The sequence below is a fragment of the Haplochromis burtoni genome, unplaced genomic scaffold, assembly GCF_018398535.1.
Source record: "Haplochromis burtoni strain Fernald_Lab_line unplaced genomic scaffold, NCSU_Asbu1 Contig_444, whole genome shotgun sequence".
In the NCBI taxonomy this organism is placed as follows: domain Eukaryota; kingdom Metazoa; phylum Chordata; class Actinopteri; order Cichliformes; family Cichlidae; genus Haplochromis; species Haplochromis burtoni.
In genome coordinates this window covers 446,915-463,305 of record NW_024582805.1, presented here as the reverse complement: position 1 = coordinate 463,305, position 16,391 = coordinate 446,915, and positions in this window count along the sequence as shown.

The following is a 16,391-nucleotide window of genomic DNA, read 5'->3' as shown; positions in this document are numbered from 1 at the left end:
CTTGTCCCCACCGAGCTGTCCTCCCTCTGTGCATCAAATCACCATCCTGCTCACTCTCCTGAGACTCAGAGTGACTCCAGTGAATCCTCCTCCGATTACCCAGGTAGGCAATCATCATACTGCACACCGGAACCTTAATGTGGACGTCCCAAAAGTTAGGGTTACGTCTTGATGAACTGAATCCTTACCTGGATGAATATAATAGAAATGCCCTCACTGGATAAATGTTCCAGCAGCAAAGTGACAAAGGCAGATGGAGCACACACACAGGAAACAAGAGACTGTAGCAAATTCCACATAAGAAAGGCTGTTCAGTTATTACAAATAACGTGCTCGGTTTCACAGAAATGTGCAGCTGAGTGGGATCATTTGTTATAAAGATGCTTAAAGACAATAACAGACTATTTTACAGAAAACTGTTCAAATACCAGCAGATGTAAACGAGATGTTATGTTTGTTGGGAGCAATGATCAAGCGCGTATGAAGATTAACTCGCCCCTCTCTCAGTGACACTGGTCCCTGTAAACTCAACTGTCCAATCCTATTGGCCGACACCTCCGTCCTGCTTGTTCTAAACAGTCAGACAGATGACGGCGCTCACTGCAGGGCCTCGATTGGAGCCATTTGGCACATGGTAGTGTGTAAACTGTAAAACCAAAAATAAATAATTAACAGAAAATATAGAAACCCTTTACTGTCAGTGTACATGTACAATGAAACTGGGGGTGCTCCACACCAACAGTGTTAAAAACAAATAGTAGACACAGAAATAAACAACAGAATACAAAAGAAGAAAGAAGTTCCTTGGTGCTTGGAAGTTTAAAGAGCCTAAGGTGTGAGGACAGTCTGTGTGGGAGTGTCCTGAGTGACGAGGGTCACTCAGACCACGGCTCAGATTGGTGAGGTGGGTGGGCAGGGGTGGGGTGTGGAGTGGAGGGGTAGTGTTTGTTAACAGTCTTCCGCCATGTCCACAGTGAGACGGCGTTTTCGGTCAAGGAAAACGCAGCGTTTTGAAAACGCTCTCCAAAGGGGATCCGATGTCAGATTTTAGTCATGTGACCAACTAAACTGAGACAGTGGAGGGCATTACACAGAGTTTTGTTTGAGAGCCGTACTAAGGATTAATATCAGTCGTGTACATGCTCCAGAGAGCTTTTCTTCAAATTCTTTCATTCTCACTCGCTTTTGCAACTTTTAAAAACATTTAAAAACTCGGTGCTTTTCCTCGACACAGCTGTTCAGAAACAACTGGAAACGGCAGTGTGGACGCAGAGCGTTTCTGGAAAACGCCATTTTCAAATTTATCCGGGTTAGTGTAGACGTAGCCTGAACGGCCCCAGAGGAAGAAGCTGTTAGTGAGTCTGGAGGTTTGGGACCTGATCGACCTGAGGCACCAACAACAGGGCAGCAGGTCAAACTGGTGGGCGGAGTCACCTGTGGTGAGCCTTGTTTACGGTAAATGGACTGCTTCTTATAAAGTGCTTTACACAACTTGCCTCACTCACTCATCCACACAAGCACTTTTTCTTTCTAACTTTCACACACATTCACACACCACGTTAGTGCGAAGAGCAACACGGGGTCAGCGTCTTCCCGACTGGAGCAGACGGCGATCAAACCACCAACGTTCCGGTTAGTAGAGCCTGACCTACAGCCTCATAAACCGTGTCACCAGCACTATGTAGCTAATATCAAGCTAACTGTTGCTCAGACATCACACATGTTCCACGTGTTGAGATCTGATGTGTGGTGGAAGCACAACCAGTTTGCAGATGTGCACAAAGGTTTTTGCTGCGAGAAGCTGTAAACGGCATCGTGGTTAATCTGAGGAATGAATTTACTACAAAATAAATGGAGCGTACAGACTGATGTGCACAGAGCTGCATGAGGAGCAACAAACAGACACTGATGATCGGAGCGACGGCTTTAAAAGAGTGTGGACAGGAAATGTGACCAAGCTCTATGCAGGTATGAAAGCAGCTGTAAGTGTGAGTGCAGGGAGACGCCGTACACTCAGTGACAGCAGGTATTTCCTGCCATGGTTGTGCATAAATACAGCTCGTGTCTAATGAAAGCCTAAAGTCACTAATAATTAGCAGGTACACGGCTCATGTTTGTGCTTTCCACTCTCCGGATCGGATTAGCTGCTGTCTGCAAGCAACAATGAGTAAGTGGACCTCTGCACAGGCAGGTGGAGAAGGTGGAGCTCACGAGTGGCAGATCCTGTTTACAGAAGCCACGTGAGGCGCAGCTAATCAGAGGAGAGCGTGATTGCAGGCAGGCGCTAAAACGGCTTAAACACACAAAGAGCCGAGGCGCTGCTTAAAGGATCGGTTAGTTAAATAATGACTGTGGAGCTGCGTGTCGGCCCGACTCGTCCTACTGTACGTGTCAGTAACAGAGCTCTGCTATTGGATTGCATTAGATTGCACCAGCAGACGCCATTCATCCCTCTGAGTGTCACTGCCAGCATGTGCAGCTAAAAGCATCTTTTATCAAGTTTGTGTACGTGCCTGCAGAAATGACAGCTTCTGTTCTAAAAGCCATCATTTGATCCAGTAGTGTCAATGCAAAGTATTGATTAGAGCGGGAAAACGAACTGATGGAAGTGTGTTTCAGAGGTACTCGGGTCGTGCTCGGATCAATGCTGGCGACTGATGCAAACAAACAGAAATGTGGGGAAATCGAACGGCGAGAAAGACTTTATTCACGCTTTAGCACAAACTCTCTGCTGTGATCGATGAACACAGAGCTCCAATGTAAACATAAAAATAATAATGCATTGCATTTATATAGCGCTTTTCAAGGCCCTCAAAGTGCTTTACAATTCCACTATTCATTCACTCTCACATTCACACACTGGTGGAGGCAGCTACAGGTGTAGCCACAGCTGCCCTGGGACAGACTGACAGAGGCGAGGCTGCCATATCGCACCATCGGCCCCTCTGGTCATGGCAAAATGTGCCAAATAACACGCGAACAGCAGGCCGCCTCCAGCTTTAAAACACTGGTGATGTTTAGATACATGTCACTGTGGTCTTCATCCCCCAGCTGGTCTCTGCTGCAGGGCTCTTCCTGTTTAAAGGGACTTTTTCCTTCCCGTTCTTGCTCGTTGTCTTTACCCGACAATTTCACTAGCTGGGACCACATCCTTGGTAACGATGAGGAAGTGTGAAATGGTGCTGCGCTTTGGGGAAGGCCTCGAAGGGGACTGGCGACGGCTCTTGGGCCGGGCAGATCCCCATGTATGAGAAATGAATGAAGGAAAGGAAGAGAGGAGAAGAGGAGGAGAGAGGGGAAATGGGGGGGGCATGAACATGAGAACAGCAGGTATTGGAGGAGGGGGGTTTTTATAGCCTGAGGCCAAAGGGGCGTGAAGGAGGAGTGGTCCCGCTCCTGAAATTCAGATGATATCTCCACATAAAGCAGATGTTTTTGGTTTGTCACTAAATAATTAGTTTATTCCCTTTAATAACTGATATACTTGGTAAAAAGCTCAGTGCAGTTCTTTCTATTTATCCATACAGTGAATAAAAGGCTCACTGTGTCAGCATCTGAACTACAGGGGGATTCAAACCAGAGCTCAGCGAGGGTCATCATTAATCGTCTGTTGTTACCATGACTGCAGGGTTTCTTTAAGGCTGCAGACCGTCTCACAGATGCAATCAGAGCTAATCAGTAAGAGTGACACCTATGATTACTGAAGTCAGTTTGTGTTGTGTGTGTGGGCTAATTGAAGTGGATTTCATTAAAGTCAAATTAACCTTTGTGTAATTTAGTGGAAGCCCAGGAAGCCTGCTGAGGGTCCCCAGATGCCCCTGAACCTGCAGCAGGAAGTGCTGACCCAATCAGCTCGCTAGGTGATGAATCACTGCATTAATCAAAGAGCGAATGAGTCAACAGGCGGTCAGCAAACTGGCATCTCAGCCAGCAGTGACCCATTGTTTGATTTCATGTTACATAAAGTAGCCTTTGATATAAGCCGTGCTGCACGCTCGCCGCACAACACAGCTTCCTCCTAACCGTATTTTGTCTCAGAGGGAACGCCGGCGCTGACAAAAGCAACAGTGATGATGTGGGCGGTGTGTCAGTGATTCCTGTGACAGCCAAGACAAAGAGGAAGACGATGCATATTAATTGATGGTCACATCCTGCGAGGACCTGAGGCTGAGAGGAAGTAATGCATGAGGGTCCAACTCCTGTCGGGTCCACACGAGCCGCGGACGCTGCAGCAACCCAGCAGTGTGCAGTGCTGCCTTTAAGTGGATGCTAGAGGCTGATCGGCACACCTGCAGACTCACCGTTTGATATCATGTTCAACAACGACAAAAATTACATTTATTACAACATGCATTAAATAATCACAAACAATTAAAATGCAAAATCAGTCATCGCAAGATTTCCAGCGCTGCCTCTGGAATCAGCATCACGGAGCTGTGGGAACACGTCACAGTGACAGCTTCCACAGACGTTCAGTTCAGACTCGACGCTCATCTTCACTGGTTTTATTCTGTACTCGACTAGACTGGCTTTACATGAGTCGTAGTTCACAATGTTCCCTATTGTATGATGAACCTTCAGTCATCTCTCTTCTGATTGGTTGCCCCTCACAAACAGTTCCTTGTAGCTTTGGTTATATGAACGCACACCTGGACTTTCCCCCTAAGCAACAAACGTCATCATCATTGAACAGATGATCCAACCAGACCCTTGATGCACATTCGAGGAGTCGACCGCCGCGAGCTGAGGGGAACGCCGCTGATGTTTACTGTATTTGCTCACAGAGCTGTGACCCACCGCCCGCACAGTTAAACATGATCAGGGAGCTAAACATGGAGCCACATGTCGACCTTTTCCAACAACGCGCAGACGCTCCGCACTCAGCTCAGATTAAAGGTTAATTACATTAATCAGGGCAAATATTTAATACAGAAAACATTAATTATATTTACACAAACACGAGCGGCTACGCACGTCTCGGGAAATTAAATCCCAAACTGTGTTTATTCCCACATCCATCAGCTCTTCTCACCTTCCGGTGAAGGTGGAGATCTGAGTTGCATAGAGGTGACACGGCGTTCCTTTTTTGGATGGCAGCTCGCATCGTGCAGAGCGTGGACGTTTGCAGCTCCACCAAAACATTTCATATTAAAAAGGGTTTTCGATTTCTAACCTGCAGCACTTATTGTACGTAAGACTTATCAGGACACTTCAAAGAAAATACTGCTTCCTTTTAAATTGTCCCTTTCTTCCACGGAGCTCCGTGTCTCCACTGACAGCATCACTCTGCTGCTTCACATTTTGCACGAAGCCTGAGAGGAGTTCAGTAAAGTGTCAGACTTTTCAATCTTTTATCTCAGAAATGTCAACAGCTGAGTCAAACGCTCTCTTATTTTTATCTGGAGAGTGTGAGGCTGCTCAGAGGACTTCGGAGGAGGACGTAATCCTTCCACTGATCTGAAACGCTTCCTCCAGACCAGAGAGACTGACTTTTACTGGACAGTTAACTGTAGTTTAATGCACGCACACTTGCAGACGCAGCGTTCCTGCCGGAGCGATGTGGGGACAAGTAGCTTTGGTCTTTGTGGCTGTTGCCATGGCAGCCGGATGACTGACAGGCGTGAGCACATGTTGCTAGGAGACGAGCAGAAGCTTTGCATACAGTATAATTTAATGTGTTTTCACAAATGGTGATGCTTACATTGTTGTCCAAACCGTCAGAGGCCAGGACTCTGACGCAGAGCAGGACAGGTATTAGAGGGAGGAGCTTAGAGGACCTCAATACAAAACAGCAGCAAGAGTAGAAAACATTAGACACGGTGATAGAAATGCATTTCAAATATTGTATGTACTGCTGTGTCTCAAACTTCTATAAACATGCATGTGTGTGATTTCATTTGCGCAGATTTAAGGACAGAAAACAAAGTGCTGAGTTCATTTCTCTGGACATGCGGCGTTCAGGTGACTCGGCTCTGTCTCAGCAGAGTCGGGCGATTTGATTGGTCTGTTTTCTCCTGCCCGTCTTTGCCGAGCACGCTGTCACGAAAGAGATTGTTCCGAGCACGAGCTTCACTTCCTGTCTAGAGTTGCCTTCTGGTTTATCCTGCTGCTGTTTGCAGCTGTGTTAAACAGACTGTATATAAAAGATATACTGAGTAATGTTAAAATAAAATCCTCAGAGCTGGAGCTTAGCCTTCTCGGGCGTCCTGTGTGGACAGTGACCTCATCGTTAATCACACCAGCAGTGCTGCGGCAGCAGAGAGAAGCTAGCAGGTAACAACAGACTCAACAGATCCACGGTAGCTCTGTGGGTGTGGAGCTGGATGTGGGCAGTACTGTCCAGCCTCCACGGCGTCTTCAGGCCACAGCAGCACATCCACACCTTATTTGTTTATGTGCATCATCATCATTTTTATCCCTGAGCCTTTGGCTGCAGACATCTTTATTTCTGCTGTAAACTTTAAAGGGACATCAAACGTATATAAAGTCTGATTTGCACACTGAGCCCTGCGCTCAGACACTGATCTTACTCAGCTGGGGTTAACCAAACAGCGCCCCCTCCTGTCAGTACGGAGCATGACATCATGTGGTTGGCTAACAGACTCAGCCACCTAGTGACAGGATCGATACCTCAGAGGAAAATAAGAACAGTGAAGCTAAACATCAGTGTGAGGGATCACTGCAGTTCATGTTAAAGGATCTACTGTCCACTTTAGGAAGTGGCTGTTAGCCGTGATGTTGTTGTTCTTGTAAAGCACTTTATAAATGAGGACTGTGTCTGTGTGAGTCAGCAGACTGACAAACTGGAGTCCGACACTCCAGCTTTTCCTCACCAGGCCGAGCCGTGCGATCAGCTGCCAACGCAGATGTTCATAAGATGTGATCAGCTCTGTTTTATGTTTTGTAGGAAGGTTCAGAGGAGGTTGGAGGTTCTTACCATCATGGGCGCATCAGGATGAGAACGAACAGTCAGCAATCACTTGCAGGTTTTGTCGTTTTATTGAATAATGAGTAAAGGAAGGACACACATGGACTGCTATCTCTGAAAGGAAATAAAGCATGATTTAAGTCAATCAGTAACTCAAAATAATACATGAACTCAGGAGACTCAGACTGAAACTCGCCTCAGCTGCCGCCCCATGTGGGAGGGAAGAAAGAGTGAGCTGTAGGTGAGTGCAATTAAGGGCAAGCCCCACACCCAATCACAGGTGAGGAAAAGAAACGAGGTGCATCTGGTGAAGTGAGTGTGCTGAAAGGTGAGCCGTTACAACAGAATGATAAATAAATATAAAAGCAGTAGTTAAAGCTCCAGCAGCACCTCAGGTATACAGAACAACTTTAGCCCACGAGGCCTTCACCGTGCTCGTTCTAAAAACATCCGTGATTAAGCGTTAGGCCGCACATATGCTGGGATTGAAGCTGCTGCAATAGGAGCATGTGATGGCCACCTGCTGCTTATTACATTGCTTATAACAAGTTTTAAGACACCGAGAAAGCAAGCAACCATCCTTTCATTACAGTCTATGATCACTGTCTCACCACTCGGTCCTTTATTACTGTGAAAACTCCAGGAATCTCCCAGTGGGGCGTCTGTCTCTTCTAATGCCTCTGATGATGAGTAAGTCTGGACAGCCAATGAGGCGCTTCACTCGCCAGATCGTTCAAAGTGTCGTTAGCCGAGTGTGTGAGGCCGATGACATCAGAAACACCATAGGCAGAGTGTTTGCTAATGCGCACAGCAGGAGTGTAACATTACCACTGAATACAGTTGAGTCTGGTTTTCCAGCCTCTGCCTGCTTTCTGCTGCTCTCTGCATCTGTTTAGCTATTCTTTTGATAAGCAGTGATGTCAACTCAGCAAAAGATTAAGGACTGCTTTTCCTCTTTAGCCATCTTCACATCGCGTCATGCTACAGTAATGATCATTTTGCCCCCTGTAAACAGTTCACACGTCAACATCCAGGCTGCAATTACAACTATGAAACTCCACTGGGGGCCTCCAAACACAAGTACACATCGACTCGCGCCAGCCAAAGTCCATTAAAGCCAATTAAATGCTGAACTCGAACAGTGATCGCTGTACGGACCGAGCAGCGCCTCGTGCAGTAAAACAGCAGCACTCTGCCAAGTTACATCATTGTGTTCAGTTTTCTGCTTTACTGAATGAACGCCAGCAGGAGGAGGTGACGCACACACAGACACGCCGCAGACGTCACCTCCACACAGCAGCCAGAGGTCAAAGTTCAGCCGACATGGTGGTGGATGGGATGAAGTGCACGTTAACCCCGTGGAACTCAACAACACCTGGAAATAGTATCACAGATTATTATCATTTATTTGTTTTTGCTAAGGGAAAAAAACATTTTTAAAGTTGTCTATTTGACGCCTGGTGTGAAGTTGCAGCCGGGCTGAACCCAGCACGATGATCTTCGTGTGGCCTCCTGCTGTGTGAGGGTGAAGCCAGAGAGCGGTACAGGAGGCTGGGATCCATCTACAGTCACAGATGCTCTCTTTGCCTTTTGTCACCCACATGCTAACAGCAGCTCGTCAGAAACAAAGCAAACACAAACGAAGCTTCATGCTTTTTGTTTTCTGTTCGGTTTTGACCCCCTGAAGGAAATTCTGTAAAAAAACTGCACATTAACCGAACGCACTCTGCTCCTAAAGCCAAAGGTTGAGTCTGTTCATCAGGACGTTTTCAGTGGGAGAAACGTTTCGTCATCAGGTGACGTCTCAGTCTCAGCTGACTGCAGGTTTCTAACCTTACAAACATTTGCACAATAACAGCCCACTGAGGGAACAACGGGCTGTGAGGTCAGTTTATGGTTGTCATGACCACTGATCAACAACCATTGACCAATAACCATGAGTCACAGAGAGTTGGGGAATGGCTGCAATCACAGCATGTAAGATGGTGACAGATGTGCCCTTAGGCCCCTCCTCCATTCAGAGATGGTCTTTCCCTTTTCACGTAGATGGCCACACGGTCACACGGTTGCTGTCGTCATGCCGTACGTGAGAGGGCCTCTCTGGGACTCTTGGGACATTCTGCTGTAAAAGAAGAGCTGCATTGTTTGAAGCTTCATCCGTGTCCCGTCAGGCAGCGTGACCCCTGACCCTTCCATCACACAATTAACACAGGATGTGTTGGAGGGCTGAGCATCGTCTTGTTCTTCGTCCCGTTTCCATCCCGGCCTCGCTCAGTGAAGGAGTGGCCCGCTCCCTCCCTCCTCACCAGCAGCATGTGCTAATCCCTCAGCACGAGCCTGCTGTAATGGTTCTGGTGCTAAGCGCTGCCAAATGACCTGCATTAATGATGCTGCACTCTTTTAGCTCCTATCACATTGAATTTTGCAGGTGAAATGTAATCGTTCTTTTGTGACATTACATTTGCATCACGCCGCCGCTGTTTAACTGATGCTGTTATGAAGGGCTCCTCTACAATCCGGGACACTATAACAACGTGTGATTTATGTTTACAAGGGCAGAATAAAACAGGGGGACATATTGAAGCCATATTTCATGCTTTTTCCTGGCTTTTAAAGCCAAGAGCGGCTGTATTTCAGCACGCCGCTGACAGCAGGCGGAGACGGGAGGGAAATACTCGAGTTTAAGATTTATATAATTAACACTCTTCGTTCTTCGTGGACACAAGAACAGATTTTAGCCTGTGATCGTGTAACTTGGATGATTGTTGAGCATGGAGCCTCCTGCACTTCCTCCCCTGCCACAGGGCGGTTTGTAGGCCTCCGTGTGCCTCCTAAATTGGGCTGGGATTATTTATCTGTTTATCTGTGTCCGTCGGCCGCCTCTCAGATGTGCCGTGTGCAGCCACGCGCATCACACAAAACAAACCTTCAAGCTCAATTAAACATAACCCGAGGCTTTTCTGTCCACTGGCGGCTCAATGAAACGGTGGATATCACGAAGGCTCCCCGTTCTGCTCGTTGTACACGAGGAAACGAGTGAGTGATGCTCAGTTCCTACTTTAAGGAAACTTTACTGTTGTTCCACACGGAGAGCACAGATGGAGAACTGACTTGGGTTTATCCCACAGACCTTCCTGTACGTCTGTTTTTCGTGTGGCTCATTTTCAACGTGTTCTTGGATTAAGGCCGAGATCTACTGCTTTCACTCAGGCCAACAGACGTGGAGGATGTGAGGGCCGCTTTCCCTCTGTTAACAGGTGTGTTTGGTGGGTGTCTGCGGTCTAGCAGAAGTTTATCTGATACTGCTGCTTGTCTGATTTCCATAATGGTCATGTGAGGCTGTGTGGGAGGCAGGATGAAGCTGGACCCAAATGTAGGGCTCGAACGAGAGGGGTAACTGAGACAGGCAGCTTTTACTTCCTGTGGAAAACTTTAGGTTATGCTGTGAACATAACCTAAGCTGAAACCTAAGAACCTGGAAGAAAACGATAAACAGAGAAACTAGAAAGAGGAAACTAAGAAGCCTGGGGAACCCAAGGACCACGGACGTGACACACGACAATGTGGGAAGACGGACAACGGACAGATGAAAACACGGGCTTAAATAAGGGGAAAATAAGCCGAATGAGGTGATTTTGTCAGGATTATCTGTGCCCGTCGTGTGAAACTTTATTTGGGGAAACACGATGACGATGATGTTCAACAGAAAATGTAAATATGTGAAATTGAGATTTTTGTTTCTTGGTAACCATTTAGCATCTTACATCTAACAGATGATGTGTGAGAAGCCGCTCCCACTGATGATGTCACAATCAGCTGACTGCACAGCAGTAACACCTGTTGGCTTTGGGCTCCACCCACCCACCACCTGTCAGTCAAACTTTACCATACCTAAATCCACAGGGGTGAAAGCCTGAGGAGGGCATATTAGCTAAAACCTCTTTGTACCAAGCTGCACTTTAGCAGCATGTCAGCACAGGGGACTGTGCAGACTGACTCACTGCTGGCGCCTCTGCTGGCTGTTAGAGGAACTGCAGTTTATGGCATGCGCTTATTTTTGAGTGTGTCGTTTCAACATGATCTGAGAAAAGGTTTGACTTTAACTTATCGCTGCAGGAAACCTCCATTAACACAGACTCTGTTCACTGTGACATGTCAGAAGTGTGAAAGAGGCCAATTATTCCTTACGTAAGACAAAAAAATTTCCAGTCATTGCTCAAGGTATGTTAAACAGCAGGTAACCATGGCGAAAACACTGATACCTGAGGCTTTGTTAGCAGGTAATAACTGCTGAAACAAGGGCGGGAGATGGTTTTATTGCTCTCAGTGTGAGAGTGCTTCTCAGTGCCCACCTCCGTGGTTACGGCGCGATGATGTCACCACCCGTTTGTGTGTGCGTGTTTTTTTGCTTGCTTGTTTGTTTTAATTTGAGCTTTTTCCCCCTTTTTAAAAATAGTGCATGTTTAAAACAATTGTTTTCATTCTACATGATTCACATGTGGCCCGTAGATCAGATCTGTCTGATACTCCTCTGGCCTCAAACGTCTGCATCCTGATTGGTCCAAACATTTAACGTGTGTAATTATATCAGCTGATTCTGTTTAAAGGGAGTTCTTCCTCCCCACGGTCGCCACATGCTGCTCATAGGCGGTCGTCTACTGTAAGGCTCCCACTACACCTGCTGCACACACGTCCACGTGTTCACGCTCGCTGTCACAGCACAAATACAAATATGTGTCACCGCCAAGTCGATGCGGGTACAGGAGGAGGAGTCAAACTATCGCATCATCTCCTTCCGTGTGACCTGTGACTCTCTGAGCGGTAAAAAGCGCCACCTTCGTGCTCGCCTGTCTCCAACACAGCAGAGGCGGTCGGGAGATGCACGCCCCGCAGAAACGGCAGCTCGCCGATGTGACGTCAGCGTTGTTTTTGCCATGCTGTCATGTGACTGTTGCTGTATTTTACAGACAGTGTTGGTTTCCTACAGAGTTCAGCAAGTTCCAAGTTGAAGGACGTCGGCTGTTTTTATCAGCCGCCATCGCCGCTGCTTGGCGTGTCAGTTCACCTGCTTCCTCTGCATTCAGGTGTCACATGGTGCTTCTATAACCAGCCGCTCCTCTGTATCCTCCACACGCGTAGGTGTCAGCCGCACGTTTCTATTCTGGGATGGAAACAAAGAGGAAGAGTTGATCCCGCTCAGCTGGCCTGCTGCTGCGTGTTTACTGTATGAATGAATGTGCGTTCCCATGAATCTTCGTCATCTTGCTTCCATCTTTCCACCGTCCCTCTCTTTCACCGTCTCCCGTCCAACCCTCCCCTCCTTCACCCTCTCCGCCTTTATTCACCTTGTTGCTTCGTTCCTCTTCATTCGCCTCGCTTCCTCATCTTTCATTTAATCTCTGCCTGGCTCGCCCTTCTTTTCCCTCCACATTGCTCATTCACTCTCTGCTCTCTTCCGCCCTTTCCTCTCTATAATTCACCTTGTTGCTTCTCTCTCTCTCTCCTCTGTCACTCCCCTGCTCGCTCGCTCATTGATAGTGGAGGCGATGTGACCGGCATGCCGAGCGGCTCATCGTTATTCTGCCGGCGAGCTGCAGGAGTCAGGGTGGAGCGTCAGTTTACCGCCATCTCTCTCTCTCTCTGTGAACGCCAGGATCGTGTGGCGAGAGGACGACGGCGATGATGAGGATGATGAAAGCATCAGAGCAGACCACCGCTGAGACCCTCAGAGACGGTGCAGCGCCAGAGTCTGTGAATGGGAAACGAGTGCGTCTGCACGCAGCTCTGGGACCTGAATTAGATCGATCCACGTCCAGCTTCCTTTCTTTAACTGTCTTTACGGGACTTTCGAACATGTAAATAAATCTTTTTACTGTTGTCAAGCTTCTGTTTGCCCCGCTTGTTAATCGATCAGCTCATTAAACTGAGTTGCTGTGTTTGTTCTCTCGTGTTGGACCGGGTCTCCTGGTCAGCTCTTTGCACCACCTTCGAGCTGAGCCTTGCACCTTTGTTACGGTCGCTCTCACACATGTGTGACGCACTTTGCTGTATGAACAGTTTATGGGCTGCCACGGTGCATTTCTGGCCATCTGTCTCTCTCCATGGGTTTACGCTTGGCCTGTGATGATGAGGAACAGTCACATTTCACCAACTGGATATGTCCGATCGAGTGAAACCGAGCCTCCGAGTTCTTTGACATTTCGATTGAAGCGCAAACTTTAACAGGTAAATTGTTCCATCACTTAGACGCTGAGACGACAACAAAGCGTGTTTTTAACCTCCGAAACTGATCAGCAGTCAGAGATGGCGTGTCTCTGTGACCGAAGACGCTCAGAGGACATTTGTTCCCACGTGGCGTTAACGGTGGCTCGGTGGGACGGAAGCAAGAGGAAGCAAACAAAGTCATAGATCTGCCTGAACGGCTGGCGCGGGCAGAAAGATGGAGGATTTAATTCAAGCAGTTTGTACCTTGGACTAAAGTTCAAGGTCTGTTCCACAACGCTTACTTTTCCTTCATGTAGACGTACAAACCTGCAAGAAGACTTCTTGCCATCCCGAGGTTTTCCTGTTTGTGTGCTCTGGGAGTGAAATCAGTTTGTTACTGTGATGGGAGACACCCGACGCCTGGACAGCATCCGCCTGTTTACAGCTGAAACGCTGTGACCAGCTCCTCCATCTCTCCGACTTCACCAGTCCAAACACTTGGAACATCAGCTGCTGTTTGAAAGTGATGGAGAGGCGGCCGAGCAGCTTTCACTTTGAGCTGAACAGTCCAGTTCCTGAGCTCAGAGTCAGTGAATGTGTGAAAACGGGGGCGGGGCACTGTCAGCAGAGGATTGGGGAGACCTCACCCTATCATGTGACCTGCTGAGATCACCTGACGCAACATGTGATTGGATGTTAATGCACCTGGGAAGGATCTCAAACCTGAACCCATCGTGCCTCAAGACTGTGGAAATCATTTCTCATTTTCTGAAGGTTCTGCACAAAATTTAAACAATTAGAGTGAATTCAAATTCAAGAATTCAAGTCAGCAGGACTGATACAGATGCTAATGAGCATGCTCCATGGACTCATAGGACGCCATGGAAGCAAGCAGGTGACCACCTAACACAGCCGTGTTAAAGCACGTTAAAAATCAAAAGCTACTGAAAGAAGCTCAATGCTTTCACAGTTGTTTAAGCATGAAAATGCAGAGCTGACACTTGGCTGGGCTTCTGTCAGCTCATACTGATCTGTAGTTTGGTCTCAGAGAGACGTCGGCCGACGTTGGGAAAGTCTGAGCCGTAGAATAAATAGATCCTGGTTTTCTGTGTAATCAGAGGCGATCTGTCCTGCACCGCCCGGCCTCTTCGTCCCCCTCGTCACACCTCATCATGCTCTCCACCTGACTGCCACTGATGCCATTTTAAAACAGCTCTACTCAATTTGTTCCCATTCATTTGCTGCTCATGGTTCCTTTTTCCTGAACCTGTGTGCCAGCTCCCATCACATTCACCCCCCTGCGTCTCCTGCTCTGCTCCTCGCCGCTCGTTCGGGGAGAAGCCTCGCTTGTGCGCAGCTGCTCGAACAGTAGCTTTGGCTGCTTCGACTGCAAATTTGCCTGAAGCGGTCGAGGCTGTGCTGCTCTCCGAAGTGCCCGAGGTCCGTCGTGGAAAGAGTCATTATCGGGAGCTAATCACTCCGCAGCCGAGGTTTAATTAATCCGAGCGTAAGATACAACATTTCATGCACAGTGATAAGTAAAAAGGGAAACACGATGTAAGCAGAGTGTGCAGGTGTTTTAGAATTCACGCCTCAGGGCTCAGCAGAAACGTCCACGTGTGATTTTACTCGTCAATATTTTGCAGCAGCAGTGAATAAATCACGGGGCTTCGCATCAAACCCCGGTCATACGCCCGGGCGGTCACCGCTGACAATGTAGGAGGGCCAGGAGAGGAAGATGTCAACTCCACGGAGCATCAAGTGGTTACCTTTCTACGGTCCAAAGGTGTGGAAGTGGATTACAACAACATTGAGGCTTTCCACCCTCTACCCCGAAAAAAATGACAGGGACAAACCATCATTGTGAGATTTGCAAACAGAAAACACAAAACAGCGTTAAAACAAGGAAGGAAACTGAAAGGATCCGATGTCTTCATGAACGAACATCTGATAAAAAGAAATGCCAGGAAATCATCGCCAGGAAAGAAACAGGGAAAAATTCAAAACACATGGACCACCAACTGCATTCATTAAACTCAGTGGAACAAGCCAAAGTGCTGGAAACATGGAGGAGCTGGACAAATACTGAGGTTCGACTTACACTGGAGGTATGAATACACATGTGACGTGACACACAACACACGGCTCAGTCTGAAAGAGCTTCATCTGCATCCAGCAACAATATAACTCATCTGTTTATGATCATCTGGGACTGAGAACATTTCGATACGCAGACCGTGATGTTCTAGACTTAGAAAAGGACATAATTTCTTCTACAACATCAGCAATAACTGCTGCTACTTCACTGGTGAACAGTTTAAACACACCATCAACACGGAAGACAGATGATCAATATTTTAATAGCAGAAGTCTGTATGCCAGGAATATCTAAATGAGTTGACAAATCCATTTGGAATTATTGCCATTCCTGAAACATGGATCAATGCTGAGGAAGGACTTTGGACTGGAGGGATGTGAATTTAGTAAATAGAAGGAACAGGAGTGGAGGGGCAGAAGCTGTGTATGTGGATGGAAACCTAAATTACAAGGTGGTGGAAAGTATGACAACTGTGATGATTTTAATATTGACCTGTTGAATCTGAAAAAGCATAAAATGACTAAACACTGTGTACAGTTTGAGTTTGCATCGTAAAATAACCAGGCCTAGCAGAGTTACACCACACTGTGCCACCTTACTCGATTTTCACTAACAATATGGAAAACTGAGCGGATTATTAATTAATGACATCATTAATCACCTACCAGTTTTTGCAGTTTACACTAATTATGAGAGAAATCAGCACGAGGAACAACTGAGACACAGACGTGTAAGGACAGAAGAAACTATGAGTGCACTTAAGAACGATCTATTAAATCAGGACTGGGACAATGTGTACAAAGAAGCTGATATTGATATTGCATATGGCATGTTTTTAAGAATATTCATGGAGTTGTACGATAAAAACTGTCCAACAATAAAATACAACAGGAAGCACAAACATTCAGACGGAGCATGGATCACTGAGGGTTTACAAAACACATGTAAAAAGAAAAACACACTCTGTTCCTGAACAAAAGATGCTGAAAATAAATACAGAAAATACAAAAATAAGTTGACCAATATTATACGTGTGTGTAGAAACGAGTATTATAGTAAAACATTGATCAACAATGAACATAATATGAAGGGAATATGGGATGTTTTAAACAGTATCATTAAAAATAATGATTATCATTATTTTGTAAATATTGGACCAAA